Genomic DNA, 6103 nt, shown 5'->3' with positions numbered 1-6103 from the left:
ATACAACTAAAGTACTACTTTAAAAAAGACATGCTAAGGCTAATGCTAAGGCTAGCAGAGGAACGGTCCAAATCCTCTGGACAGCAGTCAGTTAACAACTTCACCAAACGTCCTGTGGTAACAGAGAGAAGGAGGCTGCACATCAACTATTTGATAAAGTTATTAGACCTTTAGCTGCTACACTATCCCATCTAACAACACGCTGTGGAGTACTATTAAATGCTACTGATGGTGCTGAGGTGCTGCCTGTTTTTATACAGGCTATACATATCTGTAGATCACAGTATTGATAAGCTCATGTGTTTATGTTCAGTTCTGTTGTGTTCTATTAGTTGACATTGTTGCTGTGGTTGTAGAGAGTCAGACTAACAGTGTTTATGGTGTTGACGTGGTCGACAGTCGACAGTAGCTCGTGTTCAAGCTTCAATAAACTCTCAGAAAATCCTCCGTAGCTTTTTTAGTGTGAGACGCTACAATATGTATTCAGGTCAAGAACATAGATTTCATTACTTTCTACTGTGATGTCATCAGAGACTAGTCCACGTTGACTCGACTTTCACCACATATTAGTCGACTTTACAAAATAGTTCACAGGAACCAAATACCCCGTGGACGATGCTGATCATAACTGTCCCGTCAGGAAACAGCTTCTGTCCCTGTGACAGCAAACTGTTACTGAAAGTATGAATGGTGAATAAGAATAAACTACACCGTACCTGCTACAGTTCACTGTTTTAGTGTTCATGTTAAATCCTAAAAAACGACATTCAACATTAAAGAAATAACAAGTTCTAACAAGTTCTAACTGGGTGGTTGGATCAGCTTCTCCGTTTTCAACTAGTCAGACTGGCTACTGTAGCTAGACTAATAACAGCTAAGGCTAGCTGTTATTAGCCTAATTTAAAGGACATAAGACGACTGTTCCCCTCCACAGGAGTGGTCCACCAACAAAGATCACTCCATAATAGTCTGAGAGGTCCCAAAGGAACCCTGGGGAACTTCTAAGCAACTAAAGGCCTCTCTCACATTGGCTAATGTTAATGTTGATGAATCCACTGAACAACCATGGTGTGATGGACAAAGACACTGCTCTCCAAGAAGAACATTTCTAAAAATCATGTGGACAAGACAGAAGAATATTCAATTCAATTCAATTCAATTTTATTTATATAGCGTCAATAACAATACAAATCGTCTCAAGACGCTTTACAAAAACCCGGCCTGAAACCCCCAGAGCAAGCCTGAAGGCAACGGTGGCAAGGAAAAACTCCCTTTTAACAGGAAGAAACCTCGAGCAGAACCCAGCTCATATGGAGGGACCCATCTGCCTAAGGCCAGCCGGGTACAGACAGAAGAAAGAGAGAAGAGAACAGCAAGATAAACATACATCTGTCATAGATACACATATCTGACTAAAGTGTACATGTGGAATCTTATGATACAAACTGATGATGTTACATGACAGTTTGAAAATGTAAGAGGAATCATAGGCAGGTTGGAGAATTGTTCATTCAGGTAGGAGTGGATAACTGCAGGATTCCATGAAGACTGGGCAGGCTGATGAGACCACGACAACAGATGTAGTATAGAGCTCCACGGGAAACACACCACTCCAGGCCAGAGATACTCACAAGAAGAGGGGGGAAGGGGGGGAAGGGGGGTGGGACACACACAGCAGTAAACATTCTACATAGTAATAGCACAGAATTGTATGACTAGTAGTATATAGGAAATTAGAGGGCAAGAGCTCTGTGCCAGAGAAAAGAAAGTGGAGGATGCGAGAGAGGAGAGAGAAGAAAGAAGGAGGACATGTGTTTGGTGCATCGTCCCCCAGCAGCCTAGGCCTATAGCAGCATAACTAAGGGATGGTTTAGTCCAGCCCTAACTATAAGCCTGATCAAAAAGGAAAGTCTTAAGCCTGACCTTAAAAATAGAGAGAGTGTCTGCCTCCCGAACCCAAACTGGGAGTTGGTTCCACAGGAGAGGAGCCTGATAGCTGAAAGCTCTACCTCCCATTCTACTTTTTGAAATTCTAGGAACCACAAGTAGGCCTGCACTTTCAGACCGAAGTGATCTGCTGGGATGATATGGTACAATAAGGTCTTTAAGATACGATGGAGCTAGGCCTTTAAGGGCCTTGTATGTAAGGAGGAGGTTTTTAAATTCTATTCTAGACTTTAAAGGGAGCCAGTGAAGAGAAGCTAAAACTGGAGTAATATGATCTCTCTTGCTAATTCCTGTCAATGCTCTTGCTGCGGCATTTTGAATCAACTGGAGGCTTTTTAAAGAGCTATTTGGACAGCCAGACAGTAATGAATTACAATAATCCAGTCTGGAAGACACAAATGCATGAACTAGTTTTTCAGCATCACTCTGAGACAGGATGTTCCTAATTTTGACGATATTACGCAGGTGAAAGAAGGCAGTCCTGGTCACTTGCTTTATGTGACATTTAAAGGACATATCCTCCTCAAATATAACACCAAGGTTTTTTACAGTAGTACTGGAGGCCAAGGTAATGCCATCCAAAGACACCATGTGATTAGATAATGAATCTCTGAGATGCTTAGGACCAAATACAATAACTTCTGTTTTGTCTGAGTTTAAGAGTAGGAAATTACAGGTCATCCAAGCCTTTATGTCTTTAAGGCATGCTTGGAGTTTAACCAACTGATTAGTTTCATCTGGTTTCATAGATAAATATAGCTGGGTGTCGTCTGCATAGCAATGAAAGTTTATGCCATGTTTTCTAATAATCTTGCCTAATGGCAACATGTATAACGTGAAGAGTATTGGTCCTAGCACAGAACCCTGAGGAACTCCATAACTTACTTTTGTATAAGTAGAGGAATCATTATTGACATGAACAAACTGGAATCTGTCAGATAGATAGGATTCAAACCAGTCTAATGCAGTTCCTTTAATCTTGACCTCACTTTCAAGTCTCTGTAGTAAAATATTATGATCAATAGTGTCAAATGCAGCACTAAGATCTAGCAGAACAAGTATAGAGACAAGTCCACTGTCTGAAGCCATGAGGAGATCAGGGACAATGTTTAGTGGACAGATGAGACCAAAGTAGAATAGTTTGGTTTAAATGAGATGAAACAACACTGCATCATTCCAGCATCAGAACCTCATCCCTCCATCAAACATGGGGGTGCTAATGTCCTGGTTTGGGCCTGTTCTGCTGCATCTGAACCAGGACGGCTTGTCCTCATTGATGGACCAATGAATTCTGAATTCTACTAGTGAACTCTAAAAGAAAATGTCAGGACATCTGTCCATGAGCTGAATGTGAAGAGAAACTGGGTCATGCAGCAAGACAACGAGAACCAAGAACACAAGTGGTTCTACAAAAGAACGGTTAAAGAAGAACAAGATGAATGTTTAGGAATGGCCAAGTCAAAGTCCTGACCTTAATCCAATAGAAATGTTGTGGAAGGACCTGAAGCAAGCAGTTGATGTGAGGAAACCCACCAACATCTCAGAACTGAAGTGGTTCTGTTCTGAGGAATGGGATACAATTCCTCCAAGCTGCTGTAGACCACTGATCAGCAGTTACCAGAAACATTTAGTTACAAGGAGGTCACAGCAGATACTGAAACAAGGAGGACATGATATGTAATATTGGCTCATTTTACTGAACAAACAAGTCTTATATTTCCGTTTCTTGTCTTTGATTGGGTTCTCTTTGTCGACTTTCAGGATGTTTTGAGTCATTCTGAGGCAGAAATGTTGAAAACAGTGAAGGACACAAAAACCCTGCAGCTCTGAACTTTGTAGAATTGTTTTATGAGCTCAGACTGTGACGGTAAAAGTCTGATCTTTACTCCAATCCTCCAGAGAACGGAGCCTCTCAGGTCGCTGAGGAGGAAGGTAAGAGATTCAGAGAGTGTGGCATTCAGTACATTTCTTCCTCACACCCCCTACATGACTTCCTGAAGGAGCATTAAAGACGAACATTGTTTATCAGCTTCAAGTTGGTGGGGATCACATTCATCAGACATTCGAGCTCTTAAACCTTTAAGACTTGTTCATTTAGGAGATTGAACTCCAGGTGTCATGTAGTGTGTTTGTCCTTTCTTTATTATTCCAGTCCAGTGTTTCACTGCCTGTGTTGTACCTCCAGAGATTAGACACTGTCTTTTACTTGGTCATCTTGGTGGAAGATGTAGACTCGGCTGCTGGTCTCCGTTGATGATGTGAGATGGTTCAGACGTGGTGGTTTTCTCTGTAGCTGTCCCTTGGAATCACTGAATGAGGCGAACAGTCACGTACTGGCGCTTAAATGGCTTTTATTATCCAGCACCATGAAAACTAGAAATAAGAAATACAAGAAATGAAAAAACAATGAGTTCATGTACAAGCAAGTTGAACCAAAACTACAAACAAAACCTTTGAACAAACTCCCATTTGATTTCAGTCAAATCTTTTCTGTACAATCATCATACTTCAGCTAGTTGATATAAAACACATTTATTCATTTCCATCCATTTAACTATAGGAGAGGTGATTGTTAAAATTCAACCAAACATTTCATCATCATACACGAGGGAATAAGCACTCCGTACCAGAGATGTTATGCTCCAAGCAGACGCTCGACACAGTGTGGAGCTTTCAAAGCACAAGTATCACCACAAGATGTTTGGAAGCCTGGCTTCATCAGTCCAAACATCACGTGACTCCCCAAATGAAGCTTCATTACGCCACATGCATATCGGCCGTCATCAGCCACGTGTCACTCCAGGTTTGAATGCAGGGCGGGATTGTCAAACTCACAATGATTAGAAATGGACACGGTCCCTCAGATGGTTGTGGGTTTTTGAGAGGAGGAGAGTTTTTCATACGTTACGTAGTTTCATTGATTAGAACCAGGGAGAGTGAAGTTTAAGGTATTAGTAGAACATTAGATGAACTTGGCACATAGGCATTCACACACTATACATTGATTTACATACCTGTATACATATTGATTTAGTTAGTTCATTAGTCAGTTGTGAAAGTGTGAGTGTAAAGCCAGTGTGAGAGCATTAAGTGTTTGTGTGATAGTCTGAGTGTTTGACAGTGAGGAAAGGAGAGATAGGGAGAATGGAGGAGAGGCCCCTAAAAGAAGCAGATCTTATATGTGGGAGCACTTTGACATTATTACCCCAACAAAGGTCAAGTGTCTGATCTGTGCTCCAGAGCTGGCCTTTAATAACAACACCTCTTCAATGCTGAGGCACCTGCACTCAAGACACCCTGAGACTACACCCAATCCAGCTGCTCCTGCTGCTCCTGCTGCTCCTGGAGGAACTGGACATGGTTAGCCTATGGCAACTAGCATGTATATGTATTAAAAAGACAGAGCAAGTTTAAAATGGAAAAGATACAAAATAACAATATTTACATTTGAAAAAGTTCTGTGTCAATTTCCATTTTCTGCTTTAAAGGGCGACAAGCTGAACTGGATGAGGCCTTGGTAGACATGATGGTGCAGGACTGCCAGCCATTTTCTGTGGTTGAGGATAAAGGCTTTAAAGCCTTTGTTAACAAGCTTGAGCCAACATATGTCCTGCCCACAAGACAAGCATTGAGAGCCATGGTGGAGACAAAGTAGAAAGAAGCCAAGTAGAAAGCTAGAGCAGAGCTGGAGAAGACTGTGGCAGTCAGCTTGACAGCAGACATGTGGACATCTGGAAATATGGATGCCTTCCTCGGGGTCACCCGTCATTATAGAAATGAGGAAGTGAAACTGTCATGTGTTCTGTTAGGTGTCACTTAAGTCCCTCAGTCCCACACAGCTGAAAACCTAAAGAATGCCAAAGAACTCTGAACTGACGAATGGAGCCTTAAAACAAGATCCACTGTCTGCTCACTGACAATGAGGCAAATATGGTGACTAGTGCTAGGCTTCTTAGACTACACAACATACCTTGTTTTGGGCACAGTTTAAATTTGGAGGCAACAGCAGAACTAGCAGAGATCTGTATGTGAGCCAGAAAAGTTGTTTGTTTCTTCAAAACCAGCACAAGGGCCAAGGAGAAACTGACAGAGGTTCAGGAACAACTTGAAAAACCACCTCATAAGCTGATTGAAGAGGTTGAAACCAGGTGGAATT

The sequence above is a fragment of the Chelon labrosus genome (assembly GCF_963514085.1).
Source record: "Chelon labrosus genome assembly, chromosome: 10".
Classification (NCBI taxonomy): domain Eukaryota; kingdom Metazoa; phylum Chordata; class Actinopteri; order Mugiliformes; family Mugilidae; genus Chelon; species Chelon labrosus.
The sequence above is the reverse complement of the archived record's forward strand: the minus strand, read 5'-3'. Positions refer to the sequence as shown.